General features: G+C 34.8%; 2 pseudogenes; one reads left to right on the top strand and one right to left on the bottom strand.

Moving 5' to 3' along the window:
* Window positions 1–690: 690 nt before the first annotated feature.
* Window positions 691–1,246, bottom strand: LOC119518121 (annotated as a pseudogene).
* A 7,546-nt stretch (window positions 1,247–8,792) lies between these two features.
* Window positions 8,793–22,429, top strand: part of LOC119518045 — a 38,506-nt pseudogene continuing 24,869 nt past the window's right edge.

Genomic DNA, 22,429 nt, shown 5'->3' with positions numbered 1-22,429 from the left:
CTTTGAAGACTAATGAAGGTAGACAAGACCCATTAAGTAAGTGAGCTATTTCAAATACTCAACAGTTTACACAGAATTTCAAAAAGTGTTTATTTTAAAGAGCTAAGCCTGTAATCCACTGCTAGCGATGCAATAACTAGTTTATGATGACTTGAAACGAAACAAATGCCCATAGGAAAAAAAGCTGTGTTTTAAATTGATTTAAGTTTACTTTCAGTCAATAGTCCAGTAACATTCTCCTCCCAATACAATACTCCCCCCTTCTATAAGGCTGTTCCTGGGAGCCAGACAGTTCAGGTAATGAGGGAGTTAAGAGAGCAACTGCTTGCATTTTGAAGAACCAGGTTAAATAGGCAATTACTTTTGTTTCCCTCTTAATGTGCTAATAATTGTGTCTAAAAAAATATGCAATTCTAAAAAGGTACCATTTCTGATTTCTTTATTATCTGTAACCTTTGGAAACTAATCACATGAAACTACAAAATTAGCAAATGTCTTGAAATCTGTATATAAAACATAAATTACCTCTAATTTCAAACTCTCATTTATTAGTGTACCACTCAATCTTAAAAAAAAAAAAAGAAAGAAAAAAAGGCGGCTCCAAAGATAGTCTTATACCATTCTTTAAAAAAGGAAACTGTTCCTTTAACTTTACAACCCACCCCCACACCCAATCCCAAAACACATCATTTAATTGTCTTGGTCATGGACATTTCCAAGGTGAGATTTTATATTTCGCTCCATAGCTTCTGGTTATCAGAAAACCCATGCTTTCCTTTGTTGAAGGAATTTGGTCCTGCTGATGTTGGTGTATCCCTTCCAATATTCTTCATCCTCATCTTTGCTTCTGGAGGCATTTCCTCTGGCTCACTCTCATTTTATGAAGCTATCATCATTCCAAGGATGCCCGTTATCACTGCTGTTATTCAACATTGTGCTAGAAGTTATCTTCATCTTCATTAAAAGCTGCTGCTACTGAAAGGGTTTTGGAGCAAGAGTTGCAACAGTTTCTTAGGCTTACTTGATCCAAGTTTGATGGATATGGCTGATGCTTTCTTTGTCATCTGACTACCTATGGCAAATCCAAACTTGGAGATCTTTGTAGGCTTTGTTGGGAGGTCGCCAGCTTCTTCTTCAGTTGATCGTTTCTCAGCGCTGCGACTGGCACTTTCCCCTCCATTACTCCGACGGTTCCAGCTCCCTGCGGCTTCTCAGGCCTCTCCTCTCCCGCCTTCCCGTCCGCCATTTTCCCGCGCCGGCGGCCTCCCCTCCTGTCTGCTTAGTTTTACAAGACTAGACCTTTATACTCTGCTTGTACTCTTCACTTCCTTGCTCAGCTATCTAGAAAGACAAGTTAAACATAAGTCTCTTCTCATGTAATTCCAGAATCTGATGAATAACTGAACTTTCTGGCTTGTTGTCCAATGCCTGGAAGCAAAATTTATATGCATTTTGTCGAGGTTTAGAATTAGTTATGATATCATGGAAATTCTTGTGCCACTTACTCTGTCAGGGCAGAAGCAAAAGTCTGTCCTACGTCTTTTTCTGAAGTTTCTCCCTCCTCTCATAGAATACTTCCTGTTTTTTTTTTTTTTTCCTTATTTTTCCCCCCCTTGAGGTTTGGGGGTGGTTATTAAAGAATGGTTCTATGGTTCTGTTTAATTTGTTTCTTTGTTTGATAAGTATAATCAATTTTTGGCTTTCTAATTCATTAATGCTATTTTAGTTTCATCACTGTTATTCTCCCTACTTTTTAAGATTTAACTCCTTTTTCTTTCTCTAGCATCATCATATAATTAATTATGTGATTTATTTATGTTTCCTGTTTAAGAATACGGGCATTTAATGTTTCCATTATTCATCTAAGCACCACTTTATTTTTATTGTATGTTCAGTGTTATGCATTACTTTTATTGTTATCCATTATATAATAGTCTAGAATCAAATTTTTATTTTACATTTGATCAAGTATAACTTAGGATTGTGTTTTTAGCTTTAAGTGTTTTAATTTTCAAGTTGAACAGAATTTCAGTTTTTATATTTTGAAAATTAATTGAAAATTAAAATACATTGTTAGAAAATGTGATTCCTTTATATTAAACTTTGGAAATTTATTGAAATACATGAATTATTTGAAATAAATTTGTATAAGGAACTCATAGATGCTGAGAAGTAAGGTTTAAAATGTTAATATGCAATTTCAGCCTTCTCACATATATTATTCAGATATTATAATCCCAAAATGTGTTTTATTTGTTGGATTATTACACACTAGAAGAATTATGTACAAAACATGCCATTGCATGTTATTCAATTTATTCAGAAAACATTTTACTGAATGCCTGCAATGTACAGGGCATTGTCCACAGGGCTATATTCTATCTGAGAGAAACAGAAAAATACACGGAAATAAGTGGCATGCCATGTTTGAGTGTGAAAAGTACTGTTTAGAAAGAGAAAGAAATTTTAAGATCAGAGAGTGGATAAGAAGTTCTAGCACAAGGGCATGAGGAAGGAAATGGAAATAGAGTGTCCAGGGCATGCCTCAATAAAATAGATAGCATTTGATCAAAGACATGAAAGGGGAAGAGTTTGTCCCCTAACTCTTGTACACGGTAGGAAAGTTTTCCAGACAAGGGGGACACCAGTGCAAATGCCCTGGGCAAGGTGTGTGCTGTGCAGGTGAGTAACAGTGAGGTCTAACAAGAGTGATGTTATATTAGGTGTCAGGGGAAGGGGGTGGTGGTAAGTGACGAAGAACATGTATGTTGAGAATAAGTGCTAAGGAGAAAATCTAAGGGGAGGGTGTACCTGCAGACATTTGGGGCTTGTTCTCTTAAAAATAATTTTCAGAGACTTTCAGTGATAGGTCACATTTCAGCAACCTGGAAGAAGTGAAGTAGAGATCCATAAAATTACCCAAAGGAAATGAGGCTCAGGTAAATGGAACAGTTAAAACAACATTCTGTACAATTAGTTACTTCATGCCATTTGACCCTATGATTTGCATCACTATATCTTAGTAAAAATTGTGTAAGAATTATTTTATATTGGATCTTGGGTTTTGATTTACTCTGATAATACTTAACTTTTTAGAGGAATTTGTTCCACTCAAAAAAGTTAGATTTTCTATAATTTATTTATATTTCATTGAATAAATATTTCTACTTTCTTTATTAAAATATATTTTCCTTCTTGTGGCCTCCTTCTTATATGGCATCTTTAGCTATTTTTAGATAGCTCTCTATCCACCCTCCACAACTTTTCCATATCTTGCAAGGCAAATATCCAATGCAAAATCCTCATTTTTCTGTACTACTTTTTCTTATTATCAGCTAATATTCTGGAGTTCATTTTTTCTCTGAAACAGCTTTTTATTAAACAACAAAGCAGAATCACAACATAATTTTCAAATGTTTGTAAATTAGGTCACAAAAGGGATGCAAAATGTTTCTAGTATGATTATTAAATATTCATACAGCTAAAGTCATTTATTGAACTTTACTTGCACCAATACAAACATAAGATTATTATCCCATGATTAAAAGTGACCCAAATCTAAAACCACAAGCTATATTAGAATCTGTCTTCCTATTATAACTAACATTTTAACATTACTTCTGCAAAATTCTCTTAACAAAAAAAAGTGCTAATAAAAGGATGCCCAAAATTCTAAAAATCAAGTAGTTGGATTTAATAGAAAATTCAAGAACTAATGAGATTAAATACTGAGAAAAATTATCAACCAGTACATATATAAAATCCTCCCATTTCATTCATTATTCTGATACTAACATACTCTTAAGGATTTTTGCAAACTTGATCTTCTGGCACCATAAATAAACCTTAGGAGACCAAACACTTTGTAACTGTTCTCTTCCAAATTTGTCTTACATAAAGTTAGTCAGACTTAATCCACTTTCATATATATTCCCCAAAAGTCCTAATCTATGTCAGGTATTACACAAATCTGGAGTGAAAACATTTGGAGTTGGTTACTGTTTATCGAGTACTTTTTCATTTTATTTCTATGTTTCCTGAGATTTTCTATTTTAAAAACACACACACACACACACACACACACACACAACCAGAGCTCATCTTTGTAGATATCAGTGGTGCATTTTGTGCAGAAGGAAGTTTTGAACAACAAATATCCCAATTTGAAACTTCACAGTTTCAAAGAACAATCATATTTATAGCCTCTGTTCTCAATTTATCAAAGAGGAACTAACAGTCCTATCCTGTTACTAAATATAACAAATGCCAGGTCTTAGTTGAGAAAACTTATTTGGTTAAGTTCAACAATGATATTCAGGGTTCAATTCATAAATGATTAATTACTCAAATTGCTTTTACAAATGTGGAACCAGCTGTGTATCCTTAGGAGAGGGGAACTGGGAAGGAAAAGGCAAATGGAAACAGGCACAAGATGGTGGGCAGGGTACATAAAGCTGTGTGTTCAGTGCGTAATTTTGGTCACTTTTTTACAAAATGGTAGTTATTTTTGTATCATTTTTTACAAAGCCTATAATAAATACAGTGTTAAACTTACAAATCAAGCAAATTTGATAAAACACTCATTTTCAAGTTTTCTTAAATATATACAATTCTAATTATAAAGTCTCTATAATCAATACATTTATGCATTTTCATAGACTAAGATAACATACAAACTCATAGAAGTCTCCATTTATACTTTTAGAGCTCTTAATTCTTGCTTAGATTTGCCATTATCTTCATAAATATTCAATGAAACCACAAACAAATGTACTATAACTTTGGAATCTATTCAAATTTTAAAGAAAAAAAAATCAGCAGCAGTTCCATAAAACAGAAAGGATATGAATCCCTTTACTTTCTTTTGCTTTTGTATTAGTTGTTTGAAAAACACTAGAAGTTGACAGGAGGTTTTCTATATATTGTCCAAGAACTTGGTTTTCTGATTTTAGCTTCAGATTTCTTCCTTAACTGCATCTATTCTTGCTGAGAGAACTTCAAGTGTGGTGTTGGAGTTCCAACACTTGATTAATAAGTTGTGTTTCTTCCTCCAGTTCCACCTGATTTTCGGCCAATGGAATCCGTGTCAGTATTCAACATCTTGGGTAAAAAACTTTTGGGTCTCAGATACAAAACCCTTGATGAATGGTCTGCTGCTTGTAGCACCAGGAGAGGGGAGGGGATTCAGAAGAAGACGCCCAAGGCTGGGGCACTTGGACCAGAAGACACCTACAACTCCCTTGAGTTCATTTTTAAATGGACCTCTTATTGTTGTGTATGGATTTAAGAGTGAGTCTGCATCCACATGATATCAACAAGTTAATTTCATTTCGTTTATTTATTTCATTAGATTTTTGTTTGGGGGGGAATTCCTTTAATAATTTTCAAAATAAAACTAGTTAAGAGAAGTAATCTTGTTTTTTTTTAGTTGATATAAAATATATCTTAAAGTGAACAAAAATAATTGTCTTAATTTTAAAGCCTGTTACATCAAACATGTTTTAAGCTGAGTGCCTTTCCTCAACATGTTAAAAAGAAAATATATCTGTCATATATCAAACATGATATTTATTGCTGTGAACATAGTCCCAAATATTACAGATTTGGTCAATTGTGTGAGAAAGAGCAAGAGCCTTCAGGAAATCAGGTGAGAGAAATAGGAGTGGCAAAGAAACTCATGACTCGTACTAGAAAGATGTATATTCCTGGGGACAAGAGGTAGAGTGCAGAGAAAGCAGCTAGAAAAGATAATGAGTGGTAGACTAGAGACAAGCATAAGGGCACACTGAGAGGAGTAAATATGGACATAATTTGGATGAATAAAATATAGTACTACATGTTATTATGGGCAAATAACTATAGACACTAATAATTTTAAAAGAACAACTAAATATATCACTGTATTATTAATATTAAGTATACAACTGTGCAAGCTACTAGAAATTATCTATAGATGAATACATATTCAATGCAATTGCAAATACAAAACACATACAAATTAGAAAAGGATAAATAGGAATAAGGTGTGGAAGCCATGCTGCTTTACATAATTATTTTTATGTAATTATTTTTAAATGAACATTATATTTAGAAAGAATAAATGAAGATACCTTGTAGAAAAAGAAATTCATAAAATATAACTGCTTTAATGATTTTCAATAATCATGAAGAAAAGTCTTCATGGTAACCAATCTTAAAGCAACTCTATGATTGGAAGGAAAGAAAATACAGGCTTATAAAGTTAGTGAGTTAATATATGGAGAGTAGCCTCAGTATATCCCTACAATAATGCCATAGCGTTTGATAAGATGTCCACTATATTAGAACAGTTTATAATATGAAACATTACATTGTAAAATGAGGCTTGAAGCTGTAATATAGATAAGAGAAAATATACACACACATATACACCATTTAGCTACATAAGTGAAGGATTCTGGGAGCTTACATGCTGAGGAGCAGGGGTGCTGCAGAGCATGTCCTTGTGGCCTCACCTAAAGGGTATTATATAACATCTAAATATAGCGGTCCATGGAACATGTACATAAAACCTAGTATTCCATATCCTTAGAAACAAAGCATCCTAAATAACACGAACAACATCATGAGGAAGTCTTGCCTTGGAGACATGAAGTCTACCCAGCTTCAACTTCAGGGGAACGCTCTTAATTATGACAAATGTATTTCGGACTTTAAAAGGGAAAACCCCTCCTGGATCCCCTGAAGCCTTCTCCTGCAAGGTGGACGCACTTTGTGTGGCTGATGAATTCCCTTTCAGGGCTCCAGGGAGCGCCGTAGAGTGAAAGGCTTCTCGACTCCCGCTTTTTAAACCCGGGGATGCTGCTGTCCAAATGGTGATGTATTCTTACTCTTTTACATTTGTTCTATTTCTTAATGTTTGAGCTAGTCATTAATTCTAATCATTAGTTTCTTTAATATTTTCTTAATTTTGCTAGTAACAATAAAATTAGCTTTTGAATTCTGAAGTAGTGTGAGAGTGTCTATTTCTTTTGTTCGAATCTGATCCTATCAAATTAAGCAAAAGATATACACATACACACACACACAGATCTTGTCATAGAAGGTGCTGAAGACTGATTTCTCTTTAGAGTTTTGTTTTAGTATGAGATATGAAAACTTCCCACCCAGCTTACTACAATTAAGTAAAGTCATACCTGCACAGTACAATTCTGTTTAGTCTTGTTTCCCTAACTAAGTCCTTTAGTTAGAATATGCACCATTTGAGAAGAAATATATCTGTAAATCACTATACCATGTTTAATATATACATAATGAATGTTTGAAAGGCAATTCTAGAATAAAATTTTCATCTAAACTAGTATTTTCAAGATCCCAATATGTATAAGGTTGTCCAAATACCAATGAAATATATAAACATGAATCAATAGAGTCTTTGGCCTTAATCCATTATCACTGTGCTTCCACAAGCTAGAAAAAAACAAAGAAAACTATTTTTAATTAGCAAGTAAGAATAAATTTATGCATCTATAAATACCTCCCATGATGCTGAAATACAATCAATATTGACTTGCATATTTATGTGTGATACTTTGCTAGATGCTCTAAAGAATAAATAAGAATAATAAACCCTTCTCTTAAGCAGTTTATGGTCTTAGTCTTAGTTGCAGAGAAAGAAACATTCTACAGAGACTCATTTGATTTTGAAAGGACCACATCAAATTAATCTTTGATTCTTTTAAATTTACATCTTAAATATAACGTCCCAACTCATTCTTTTGATTGCTACGAATGATTCATGCATAGTAAAGGCAGTACTGAAAGATTTTGTAACAATATGTGGGAGAGTTAATCATCTGGGTTACATTTAAAAGTATTTATTAAGCCCTGCAAATATCTTTTTTTGCTGTTGTTCTTTCATGCTGTTGATTCATTATTGTCAGAAGCCTTCTGCCAGATTTGGAAAACAAGTATCTATATATTTCTCAACTACTGAAGGAAATATGCTACAGCTAGTGCTTCATTTATCTACACACAGGGCACACCACACACACCTACACATTTGTTAGTTAACTCTAAAGTTAGAGAGACATAGTACATTTACTTGGAAATTAAGCTCTGCTGCTTTAATGGAGAACATACACTAATTCTTAAACAGATTGCTTTTCTATGTAATCAAAAAAAAACAAAAACATGTTTAGTCACAGATAAATGATCAAAATTTTAACTGTCTTAGCAAAATGACCTCACATTATCAAGAGATGACCTCACATTATTAAGAGATGTCTCTATATTACTGAATGGTTTGTACCTCACTGAAGTGATCCAGCTTCAACTTCAGAGGAGCACTTTGCTCATATGCCCCTTTACTTACATCCATATGTCCATGCTCTAAATAATTGATGTGCCTAAATGACTTCCTATTATAGTGATTCAGTGTTCAATACACATAAATAAGATTGTATACCAAATCGAAGGTTGCTAAGTAATCATTTAATTTTTGCCGTGTGAAGTTACTGTAATATTTCCCCATTTATTGGAGTAATTAAAGGCATAAAGCCATCCAGATTTGTTTAAATTGTACGATGCATAGACGTCATGGAAATAGTTTTTTAGGTATGACTCTCAGGAGAGTATTCCTCACATCTTTGTTCCTCAAAATAGAGATCAGTGGATTCAGCATTGGAATTACAATGGTATAGAGCACAGATGCCACCTGTGCCTGGTTCAGGGAGAACATGTTATCAGGCTGTAGATATGTGAAAATCAGGGACTCGTAGAAGATGGTTCTACCCAGGAGGTAGTATGCACAGATGAAGAAGGCTTTCTGCCTGCCCGCTGCAGACTGGATCCTCAGGATTGCAGAGATGATGGGCGTGAAGCTGAGAGCTGACCTGGATCACTGTGATCATTCCCAGATTGCCCATCACTGTGACTCCATAGATGAAAAGGAACACCAGGGAGAGGAAGACACTCAGTTTAAGGGGCTCTGATAATCCCAGGAGAATGAACTGTGACTGAGTGCTGCATTTCCTTTCTCCATTTGCTACTATATTTCAGGTTCAGGAAACAGACAAAATTTTTTGCCTATCACCTAGGAAAAAGCTAATGGAGAAAAGGTGATTTTATATTAACTTCAGGACATGTAATATTGATACTAAACCCTGTTTTTATGAGTTATAAGAAAAATACAGTTTTCAAGTTATTCCAAATGTGACATACCTCAGTGCAGCTCACTGATCAAAAATAATTTTAGCATCAAGAAAAACTTTACATGGGATTCCACAATTACTACCACAATAGAATTAATTGAAATATTCTATTATGTTAGGCAGTTTGATGGACAAGAAATATAGTCAATGACATGCTTTATGGCCACATGGAAATTGACACCTGTTCCCTGATAAACTTAATAAGCTCTGTCAAATCAGTGCTACAGTTCTTGTGATACTATATAATATACACTTTGTTTTAGTTCATTCTAATAGTAACATAAATTTACCCAGGTGAGGTTCTCTGCAATCTCATTGTTGAGGAGTGTGATATCTTAGATTGCAGGAGGATTAGATACCTGGTTCATACACGTGTGCAATGAAAGTGGAGTGAAGAAAGACTTGACTTTAAGTCATGCAACATGGAATTATTTTCCCATATATTGGACTAAATTTAAAGAAATGGGAATAAAAAGTGGTCCTACATTAGGTTTTCTCTTCTACTTAATAAAATATATGTGCATTATTTCCCTGCCCCAGAGATAAAAGAGGAATATAAACTTTGAAACTAATCTTACAAATTTCTAGGCCAATAGTAGGAAACTAATTTGTGGTAAACACAATAGAAAGCTCAAGAGAATACATTTCCTTTCTCAAGCAGAGAGAGTTCACATGGGCCTGACTCCCCATGACCAGCTCATGTACACATTACTTCAACCTTCAGAATTAAGATGGCATTTAGGGAGCATCTCCATGGACAATTTTACTAGATTTCAAGAAAGAAATTGATGTGAAAGAAGGAGGAAAGGGGAAGAAAGATGGAAAGAATAAGAAAAGATATACCTTTGTTTTTAGTCTGTATTCTTTCTCACACTGATAGATGTTCTGTAATGTGTGGTGTTCAGATGATACGGTCCCAATTTTCCACAGATTATCTCTTAATGCCAAAAGAAGTATTTCATGCCATAAGTGCACCAAAATTTGGACTCTAAGAGTTCTCTAATTAGAAGAACTGAGTTAGACCTACTTTTGGAATACATTTTGCTCAGAATATATATTCATTTCCATTTTCAAGCAATGTGAATCTAACAAACCTGATGGACAGACATTTCCTCCCTGGTTCTTAAGTATTCAGGGTGTGTACATAATTGAGTTAAGACTTTATAATTTAATTAAGCTCCTGGGAATGGGTACCTTGAATTCCCCAAATAACAATTATTCCCTATGGAATAAAAAAAGTAAAAAATATAAAAATAAAACTATGGAAGGTACAAGATGCAAACAATTAATCTCTATGGCATATCATCAGGAAATTCTTTTCTTAATACTAACCAGGGAAACAATTATTTTAAACCACTGGAGGCACCTAACAAATTTCTTGGTGCATTATGGAATTCTATATTCCAGTAAAGTGTACGATTGCCCATCTGTGTATGTGATTGCCATTCTGAAATCACATGCACATTTCTCATGAACTTTCTCTTTCTAATAATATGACAAAATCTCCTATCTTCATGCAAGCTATAGGGTCTAAAGCCACATGAGAACTCCTACAAATACCAGAAAGAAAATGAGCCTCCTGGCCAGAAAATTATATTAATAGCTTATACAACTGAGCATGTATGTGCTAGAACCTATACTAAATTTATATAAGTATCCACTTATTTGCTCTTCTTATTATCCCACCCAAAGATCTTAAATATGATACAAGATTAAGTAGTTTAATAATGATAAGATCTGAAAAAAATGTCAGTTCTTTGTTTGTCAACCTCTCAGAGATGACTGAGGCCCAGAGAGGTATAACTTGGCCAAAGTCAAAATATAAACATCATGTTTCCCCTATCAAATGGCCTAGAGCCAGTGCTGGGGCTGCATTTTCCCTAAGGAATCCCTAATACTGACAGCCATTAAATGAGACCACCTCAAATATCTGTCTTAGATATGCTCTTATTTATAATGCAAATCTAGTCCACAATATTCCAACATGTCTGTGTATCCCTGATTGTACTTAAAGACTTTTCAATGCATACATGAACAAAAAGGAGTTTCAAGTAAAGCAGTTTTCATATTCACATCTATCATAAAATGCATTCTGGTTTTCCTTCACACCTTCCCTTTCAAAATTTACCAAAAAAAGGCAAGGTATAACCAGCCTATATATGGTGGTAACCTCCATCAGTAAAAACCTGAGTACTCAAAACCAAGGAAAAACTTGGATATATTTTTCTTCATGAGACATTCTTTAATATTTAATTCTTCAGTCAAAGGACCATAAATCATGGCTAGGCTTTTTGTCTTTTTTGGTTTCATATATATTACTTTTAGGTCAAAGTATGACATTAAACTTTTAGTTTTTCTCCCAAGATGCTCTTGTTTGTCAAAAATTCACAATGTCTAATCCACTGTAAACTTTAGGTCTTCAGTTTTCACCTGCACCTAAGAGAAGATATCACTCCAGATGCTTCACCCTCTCCTAGAAGTACATGGTGTTACTGGTTACTCAGTGCTTGTGTTGTTCAGTTGCCTAATGTCTTTAGCTATCCGATGGGTCCCAGTAAATTTATGGTTTTGTAGAAGATCTAGTTTTATGTGCTATAAGAGTGGAAGCAAATCCCTTTCTAGATTTCTGCTTCCTAAATTGAAGGCAAAAGTCAGATTTTGTTTTTTAAAGATTTAAGTAAGTGAAATTTGAACAAGCTTTTTAAATTGTCATTTAGTAGATCTCACTAAAGCAGACCCCTTTAAGAAACCAAGATAGTGAATGCCTCTAAATTTTTACTCTTAAAAATTCCAGTTGAAGATAAAGAGATGGCCAGATTTGCCTCTAATGAAAAGGATAAAGGGTATGATCATATTTAATTAATTATTAAAAGATCCATTGATGGTGAACGAGTATGAAAATGTTGATATATTATGGGGAGTATGCTAAAAGAATGAGTGATGCTACTATTTAAAAAAAGTCAACACAGTTCTATTCCCATCTTTGTTTCAATATTATAAAATTTAAGGATGCTCAAACCTGTATTATTCTAGTAATAAGAAATTTATACATGGATAAGTTGACTACTTTAAATAAAGAAAAATAAATCAGGCCCATCCACATCGAGCTACATCTCCAATTATATTTTGTAACTTTCTTTAAAAACTTCACCAAATTTTTAAATATATTTTAGTTTTTGAATAATAATATGCTAATTAAGTTTGTAAAAGTAATTCAATGCAAGCAAAAATCACATAAGATTTATTGCCACAGGAAATGAAAGGTGAATTTACATGTTTTTTTGTGTGTGTTTTGTTATTGTTGCAAAGGAATGCACTAGTGTGATTAAAAAGGAATATAAGTCTGGGTAGTAAGTGGAATTGAAGTATGAGTTAAGGGACAAAAGAATTGAAATCAAATATGATGATCCCTGTATTTCAAAGGAATCATGATGGATATCATATAGCTATAGTACATAATGGGGGGGGGGCTAAAGGTTTTTATTTTTCATGTTAATCTTACAATGAAAAATACTGATATAAATCATACTCTACATAGCAGCTATGGGAGCTACCACAAGTAATTTGAAAAATAAAGTTGGAGAAAGGAATAATATTCAAAAAGTCTTTTTGCCTATGTGGTTGAATCCCCAAATTATTGTCTTTATTATGTCATCCACTAATTTTAAAACATTGGTCAGAGCATTTAAACAGTAGAGAGCTCCATTTCCTCAGAATACTTAAGAGGAATTTGTGTCTTCATTCACAAAAATGTAATCATCCTTTGCCAAGTTAGGGGATAAATAACACTATCTACTATTTCAAAATGTATTATTCATTATTGACTCCAATCAATAATATAGTCACCAGCAAATACTAAAAGGATAGTAAGAAAATGTTATAAACAATATTTTTTTATTAAATTTCATAACTTAGATGGCATGTACAATGCCTTACAATGCTTACAACAGAAGAAAAGTGTAAGTGGAATATTCCTACATCTCTTAAAGGAACTGAATTATTCCTTACAAACATTCCAAATGACAAAACCTTGGAAATTGTTTTCCAAATTTGAAAATATCACCCTTCCCTCAGACTGGAATTTCTGCTATGTGAAACCTCCTCAACCATTCAGAATTGGACAACATCTTGGGAGAGAGCAGAGTAACAAAATATCATTGCCAACAGAAACAAACAGGATACATATTCAAAATCATAGAAATATAAATAAATGAAAGCAAGTCTGGAACAGTCCATAAAAAAGACAATAAAATATAAAGAGCCTATAGATATATAATAAGATATAATGAAGCAAGTCATTTCTGGGAGGGAAATTTATAACTCTAAATGCTCACATTAAAAAGAGAAAAAGGCTTCAAATCAGAGAATTAGTTTCAAACTGGAAGAACTAGATAAAGAGCAAACTAAACACAGTGAGCAGGTGGAAGAAAGTAGCAAAAATTAGAGCAGAGATGAATGAAATTGAAAACAAAAACAATAGAGATAATCAACAAAACCAAAGGCTGTTTCTTTGAAAAGATCAATAAAATTAACAAACCTTTAGCTAGGATGATAAAGAAAAAAAGAGACAAAATACAGATAATGAAATTAGATGTGAAAAAGGGGACATTATTACCAACCCCACTGAAATAAAAAGGAATGTAAGATGATACTGTGAATAACTGTACACCAATAAATTAGATAACCTAGAGGAAATGGAAAAATTCTTAGAAACACGCAAACTACCTTCACTGACTTGGAAGAAAAATCACAAACCCATTATCAGTAGGGTATTGAATCAGTAATTAAAATCATCCCAACAAAGAAAAGCCCAGGAACAGATGGCATCACAGAATTCTATCAAACATTCCAAGAAGACTTAACCCCAATTTAGATTGTATATATGATAACAGAATAAAAATTTAAAAATTCTATTAGGAGAAGTTTTCCCAACTCTTTTGAAACTATGAATAATTTTTAAATTATAAAAACTTACACTGTATATAAAAAACACATTTAATTGTCACTAATATGAGCCAAAGTAAAAATTTTGTCATTTTATTTCAGCTTTTAAGAAAAAGAAATAATGGATTAAAAAAGAAAGGTCATAAATTGAACAAAAATTAAGTGTGATGGATGCACAGCTGTATGAGGGTACCCAGGGGCAAATGATTGTACACTTTGGATCTTTGGATAATTGTATGGTATCTGAAGAATGGATAGAATGCCTGAGATTGAAGCAAAGAACTGTAAATAATGTTCCCAAACTGTGAAGCTGGCACCCATCTTCCAGTGGCAGAGCAGGCTGAGTTGGAACACTTCCCTGTGGGATAAAGAACCAGTCTCTACCAGGATCAAGGGCAGGTAACCCAAGCTAACTCCAATTGCAGTTTTAATTAACAAATTTGGACAACTGGATACAAGATATGAGCACAGATGAACCTGGAGCAAGCAGGAAGGAAACCTGAGTTATCTCATGGCAGAGAAGGGGCAGTGCTGATGAAAAAGAATAATGAAATAAAAAATAAAAACTGAGACTTTTGGATTCAGCAAATATCAGAATACTGGAAAAGCACTGTGCCCCAAATAGGGGCACATAAAGCCAGGTACAAACTCAGGCTCTTGACTGGTAAAACTTGAGGGCTGGGGACTGTCTCTGAAAAGGGGATTTCTTTTTTTTCTTGGTTTTAAACTATTCTATGCAGTGTAGTAGAGATAGCCTCAGACATTTTAAATTGTCAGCACTGACGTAGGCAAGGGTGGAGTTAAGACAGTCTTGAGAGAAAGTAAGGAGTCAAGTGAAGGAGATAATTCCCTAAAGGCATACCTTCCCCAGGAAAAGGGGTTGGGGCCCAGCTCATGTGACAGCCCTCCTTCAGAGAATTAAGACCCCAAGGGCTGAAGGGAAGAGAAAGTTTAAGCCCACCCTTTACCTCAACTTCTGTTGCAACCTTCCCCCTGGCAGGGACAGGGTCTCCTGGGAATTGAAGTCACCAAACATCTTTACACCAGTGTGCATCTGTGGGCTGCCAAGTGCCACCTGCTAGGCAGGATAGGAAAAGCAAAGTGTCTAGAGGCATCTTAGGAAAGTCTGAAAACCTGCTGGGTCACATTGTCATGGAAGTTAATGCTGATTACACCCTCTTTCTTAGATCTGGGCCTGATTGGTCTGGGAAAATCAGATTGGTGTCAATCATATATGGGTAACCCTCCTCAAAATATAGGGCCATATAGGCAGGGCAAGAACCAGAGTAACAGGAGGTGAGAAATTATGCCAAGTTAAATGGAAGTTATGTTTGAAGTTCAGAATAAGTTAAACTGAACACCAAAATCAGATAGAGAACAATGTCAATCAACAAGAACACCCTAGGTAAAGTATGAAACAACATCTAGAAAAAACAAATCATAGAAACCAGATGCCTAGACACCAACAAAAAATATGAGTCACACCAGGAAAACAAAGATATGACCCAGTATATGGAACAAAATAACATTCAAACAAGATGAATGAGTTGAAATGACTAATTAAAGTTGTTCAAACAAGCATGCTAAACCAACTCAAAAATCAAATAAATGAGGGAAGATATGGGGAAAGAGATGAAGGATATAAAGAAGACATTGGGTAGACATGAGGAACTCAAAAGTTTGCAAAAACAATTGGCAGAACTTATGGAAATGAGAGGTACAATAGAAGAGATGAAAACAATGGAGACATAAAACAGTAGATTTGAAGAGGCTGAAGAAATGATGAGTGTACTAGAAGACAGGGCATCTGAAATCCTACACAGAAAAGCACAGAAAGGGAAAAGAATGGAAAAATATGAGAAGAGTCTCAGGGAATTGAATATCAATATGAAGCACAAGAATATATGTCATGAGTATCCCAGAAGGAGAAGGGAAGGGAAAAGTGGCAAAAAGAATAATGGAAGAAATAATCACCAAAAAATTTCCCATCTCTTATGAAAGACATAAAATTACAGATACAATAAGTGCAGCATACCCCAAACAGAAAAGATCTGAATAGACCTACTTCAAGATATTTCCTAACCAGATTTTCAAATGTCAAAAACAATGAGAGAATACTGAAAGCAGTAAAAGAAAAGTCATCCATCATATAGAAGTGAAGGTCAGTAACATTATTTGTGGACTTCTTGGCAGAAACCATGGAGTCAAGAAGGCAGTGGTGTGATATATTTAAGATACTGAAAAGAGGAAAACTACAAGTGAAAAGTTCTATATCTGACAAAACTGTCCTTCAAAGAGGGAGAGTTTAAAATATTTTCAGACAGACACAAAGAGTTTGTGAGCAAGAGACCTGCTCTACAAAAAATAAATATGGGAGCACTAGAAAATACAAGAGAATGAGGGTTGGAGAAGAATTTAGAAATGAAGGTTACCAGTAAGGGTAAAAAGAGAGAAAAGCTTAAAGACAGAATGAAGTCATGAAGCATATAACAATTTTGATGAAACTTGAGGGCATTATGTTAAGCAAAATTAGCCAGAAACAAAAGGACAAATACTGTATAGTCTCACCAATTTGAATTAACTTTAATGAGAAAAACTATGAGAGTTAAAGTAGAGAATCCAGGTTATCAGGATACAGAAAGAAGGTAGAGATTGGGCACTTCATGCTGAAGAAGTTCAGAATGTTCAATGGATTGATTGTAAAGATTCAGAAATGGGTAGAACTATACTACCAGATGGTGGCACAATATTGTAAGTACACTGAAAAAAGATGAATGTGAGAATGGTGGGAAGAGGAAGGCTAAGTGTATGTATGACACCAGAAGGAAAGATCAAAGATAGGGATGGGACTGCAAAACAATAAAACCTAGGGTGGACAATGAATTTGATTAAATGTACAAATATAAGAATGTTTTTACATGAAGGAGAACAAATGGATGTCAACATTGCAAGGTGTTGAAAATGGGTTGGTATTAGGAAAAATAAAATCAATGCATTTAACGTATGTATATATGTTAAAGTTCCCAATAAAATGCATAAAAAAGCTATAGGAAATCCAAAAAGATGAATAAAAGTGAAAAAATCATTATTAAAGTAGCAAAAAAAACAATACAAATAGTTAACATTAACATTGTAACATACATCCATGAAAAGTAACAAAAACAATATACAAAAGCTAAATGTCAATAAGAGGGGGGATATAGGGGTTTTTTGTGCTATTGTTTCTCCTTTTTATTGTATTGTATTGTATTGTATTTTACTGATTATTCTTTATTTTTCCTCTTCTTATTTCTCTGCAGAAGGAACAGAAATGTTCTTATATAGATTGTGAAAATGAATGCATAACTATGAGATTATACCAGGAACCATTGATTGTTTACTTATGAAAAATTGTATTGTGTATGAATGAAACTGTTTTAAAAATAAACAGTAAGATACAAGTGCTGGAGAAAATGTGGAGAGAGATATACACCTATTCACTGTTGATAGGGAAGTAAATTGTTACAGCTCATCTGGAGTGGAGTGAGATTGTTCCATAGGAGGCAAAGTATAAAGTTGCTACATGACACTGCAACCCTGTTAGTAGGTATATACTTGGAAGAACTGAAAGCAGGGGCATGAATGGGCATTTGCACAATTGTGTTTATGGTGGCAGCATTCATGATTTGCAACTGATGGAGGTGGATTAAGGGTTTGTTGACTGAAGAATGGAAGAGCAACCTGTGGTGTATGCATAAAAAGGGATTTAAGTGTCTGCAAGAAAGAGTGAGGTATAGAACTAGGTGGATGAAGCTTGAGGAATATTTGTGGGTGTGTGTGTGAAATAAGCCAAAGTCTAGTATTATAATACCTCATTAAGATGGACTAAATATAATGTGCAAACTCTGAGAATTAAATTTGACAGCATAGGTTATCAGTGGAATACTTCTTGTAAAGTTTCCTAGATCATAAGCCATTAGAGCAGTCACATCTATCCCTGAGTTGTTGCACTCATTTCCAAATTCTGACATGCTGGGCTCTTTATGTATAACCCAGACATTCCCTGGAACTTAGGGATCTGTGAGACACTTGAGACTCAGAGCTAGAGTGCTGCAGCTATGGAAGTCAGTATTACCGCATATAGCAACAGTTTAGAAAGCTGAAAAAGAGAACAGACTTACATTAGAGATACGAATGAAGCTCATCTGGTTAGGACTAAACAGTAAAGGATGATACTGACTGTGTTTTGAAACTTCAATTACTGTGTGAAACCAAAGGGAGAGATGTTTATTTGGTGCAAAATTTATGTTTTCTCTAGCAAACTATCTAATTTCACTTGTTTGGTCAGTTTATTGGAGACCGTAACTACATGGGAACTTAAAGAGGGAGTGAGATTTTTGGTTTGTATAGTTAGCAAAATTCCTCAATATAACCCAGTGTGTTTTGGGTAGAGAATAAAAAAATATTTGCAAATCCCCTTTGTGCATCTGGGGAAAATGTGAAAATATTAAGCTTCCCCACCTGGAGAATTACTGTTATTCTCACAAGCATTGGGTGATACAATTTATTGAGCTAAGCCCTATATTTGGGGGCTTGCCTTCTGAAACTTGTTCCTGCAAAGGAGAAGCTAATTCTACTTATAATTATTCCTAGGAGTCACCCCCATTAAACCTTTTTTTGTTACTCAGATGTGGTCTCTCTCTAAGACAACTCTTCAGGTAGAGTCATTGTCCTCCCCCACTGCATGGGACATGACTCCCAGGAGAGTGGATCTCCCTGGCAACATGGAGCATATTTCCCAGGGATGAGCCTTGCCCTAACCATGTGGGATTGAGAATGCCTTCTTGGACCAAAAGGGGAAGATAAATAAAATAATATAGAGTTTCATTGTCAAAGAGATTTCAAATAGTGTCACAAAGTCATTCTGAAGGTTATTGTTATGGGCTATACAGAAAATATTTTAGTTTGTATTGTATTGGAATAGCAAGATGATGATTGTATAACTGTATAGCTGATAGATGATGATGGTATAACTATATAGCTTTTATGGGTGTGACTGTGTAGCTGTGAAATGCTTATTACTGACACTCCCTTCATCTAGTGTATGGACATTTGAGTAAGAAAACAAAGACAAAATAAATGAATAATGGAGTGGGATAAGGGGTATGGGATATTTTGAGTGTGTTTTTTTATTTATATTTTTATTCTTGTTTTTATTATTTTTGTCATAATGAAAATTTTCAAATATTGACTTTGGTGTTGAATGCATAACCATATGATTATACTGTGAACCATTGAATGTATACTTTTGATGATGATCTGGTATGTGAGTACATCATAATAAAATTGCATACAAAAGTAAATAGATGGGATGATTTTACAATGACTCTGAGGTTCCAGAACCAATATTTCTGTTGAATAAAAACTCCCAATAAATATGTACTGACATGTGTGGAGTTATCCAGAAGAAGTTATTTGAAGCTATAGCAGTGAACAAGTTTTAAAAAGAAATATAGAACTCCCATTACTATATAAGATATAGAAAACTGCAAAGAAGATTTCTCAAACTTGAAAATTAAAAAAGCCAATAATCTTAAAAACCATAACTTTTCATGATTCACCAGGAAAACAAGGTTTTAAACATCTAATAAATTGAATACCAAGGAGGGAAAAGTGTCTCAAAGAAGAGAAGAAGGGAAAAATGAACTGTTTACTTTTCAGAGAGGATGGGAGAAGAATTGATTACTGTTTAAGCAGATTGGGAGAATATAGAAAATTTACACAATTTTAAAAGTCAATTATAGGCTACTGTGCCAAGTAGGAAATGCACTGAGTTCTAGAGTAAGGATTTTGGATTCACAGTGAATAGCTTCCTTTCAGGTGTCTAGCAAATGCTCAGGAAAATTTGGGGTAGGATAGGAGAACTTCAGACAAGGTCACTATGCAACCCACAAAATACCAAATATTCTTTTCCTCCTTTCTGAATAAATGAGGAACTGCTGTTACTTTAAAAATTATATTTTTTTTACTTTAGTCTGCCAAATGATAGATAAATTTATTGACATAATGTGGTTGTTAAGTTTATCTGTAAAATTGGCCAGTTGATGTTGCCCTGCTGTCTGGTCAAGCAAGCATTGTTTTAACTATTACTGCAAGGACATTTGTGGCTGGTTAAAAACCAGAAGCTGGTTTAGTAAATCATCATTCAGTTGACTGCATCTGTGGATTATTACATTGATGAAGGGAATATCTTCTCCAATGAGAGAATTCAATCAGCTGGATTTAATCCAATCAGTTTAAGACTTTTAAGGGAGAAGAGAGAGAACTTTCACTTCCTCAGTTAGCCAGTGTCTCCTGGGGAGTTCATCAAACACTCATTAGAATTTCCAGTTCACTGCCTGCCCTATGGAATTTGGACCCATGCATCCTGCCCTGCAGAAATTGGACTTGTGGATCCCCACAGTTGCATGAGACACTTTCATAAAATCTTATATTATGGATATCTTTGTTGGTTCTGTTTCCCTGCAGAGCCTTAACTAATACAGCTTGGAATTGGGAGTTGTTCTTCAGATACAGATCTAAATGGGCTTTTCCAATGGGTTTTCTACTCTGTTTAGATACAAAGATACTAATGATTCCATTTCCAATAATCAAGATATCATTGAGAGTCCATGGCATGAGATGGCAATGGTGATAGGCAAAATATCACACTTTGATTCTCCTAATCATACTCTTGTATAAGGCAAGGCTCTGAGTGACAGTGTTTTTGACACCTTAACAGAGGCTTGTGGAATTAAGATGTATAATGATGTTGGCTGGTTGTTCATAGATATGCTCGATAAAGTTGTGAGAGAAAGGTGTGAACTAAAGTCTTCAAATTTGAAACTTAAATGCTGTATGACAGATGTAAAGGTTTCTATGTGTGCCCTGAGGGAAAATGTTACTTCCTGTGGCTGCAGACTTGAGATCTCTGAAAACCAGACACAGAGTATCATTGTGCAAGTAGCAGATTTACATTGAAAACTAAATCTCAACCTTGCAGGGTGTCTGCTTTAAAGAAAGGCATTGATTGAAAAGAAATGGATCCTGAAAATTGGGATGGGAACATCTGGGTTGATAATAATAGCAGTGGGAACATTGGAATGATGTATTCTGCTGAGTCTTTGCTAGATATACCTGTACTGGTTTTCCCTGAGGAAAGAGCAACCTCCACCTCCAGTCAGCCCTGAGGAGACAGCTACCCCACCTCCAGCCTGCCTTGAGAAAGCAACTTCCTGACCTCCAGTGTGTTCAGAGAAGGCTGCCATTCAATCTCCACTTAAAGAGAGTAATGCTCCAGTGCCTGTTAACCTGTAATCTCCCCTGAGGAAGCAGCCATCACTTCTCTGTCTGGAGAGATTCATCCTGTTTCACCAAATGTAATTACAATGGAATGTCTGAGACAATGGGCTTGAAGGATACTTCTAATTCTTTTGTGACCCACCCCACCACCACTCTTTTATTCAAGACTTTTAACTAGAATAAAGTCCCAACAGGTCCCAAATGGTGAGGTGAAAAGTGTGACCCATGAGGAAGTACAGTATAATCCAAAAGAACTGCATGACTTTTCTAATTTCTATAGACTGAAATCAGGGGAATATATGTCAGAACAGATATTAAAGGTGTGGGAACATTGTGGAAGGAATATAAAGTTGGATCAGGCTGCTGAATTTATTCATTTGGTTCTACTAAGCAGAGATTCAATGTTACAGCTTGAAGGGTTGGAAACGGTGTTAACAGTTTGTTTGGATGGCTGGCTGAAACATGGATCAAAATGTGGCTGATGAAATTACCTGAGATTGATATGCCAGATCTCACATGCTATAGTGTAGAGTGGGGACATTCAAAGGCTTAGAGAGATTGGAATGTTGGAGTGAATTTATCATGGAAGACCTGCTCAACCAACCCAGGAATACCCAAAGGACTCACCTTTCACCAGAAATGTGAGGAATAAATTCTGAGACTAGTTCCATCATCCCTGAAGAGCTCTGAAGTTGCCCTTCTCTGTAGGTCAGATATTACAGTGGGATCAGCTGTCACTGATCTGGAATCCTTAAACACAATGGGGATAATTGGATCCTGAGTTGGCAGAAGGCACATGGAAGCAGTTAATCACCAAAGATAAGTTGGACATGCCTACCATAATGGACAGCAGGCCCAAGGCAGCAGTCAAAATATTCTGACTCACAGAGACATATGACATTGGCAAGTAGATCATGGAGGTCTAGAAGAAAAATAGATGGGCAATCTAATAAATCCTTATTTTATCTGTATAA

The sequence above is a fragment of the Choloepus didactylus genome, chromosome 21 (assembly GCF_015220235.1).
Source record: "Choloepus didactylus isolate mChoDid1 chromosome 21, mChoDid1.pri, whole genome shotgun sequence".
Taxonomy (NCBI): Eukaryota; Metazoa; Chordata; class Mammalia; order Pilosa; family Megalonychidae; genus Choloepus; species Choloepus didactylus.
This window is presented reverse-complemented; position numbering and strand designations above follow the sequence as displayed.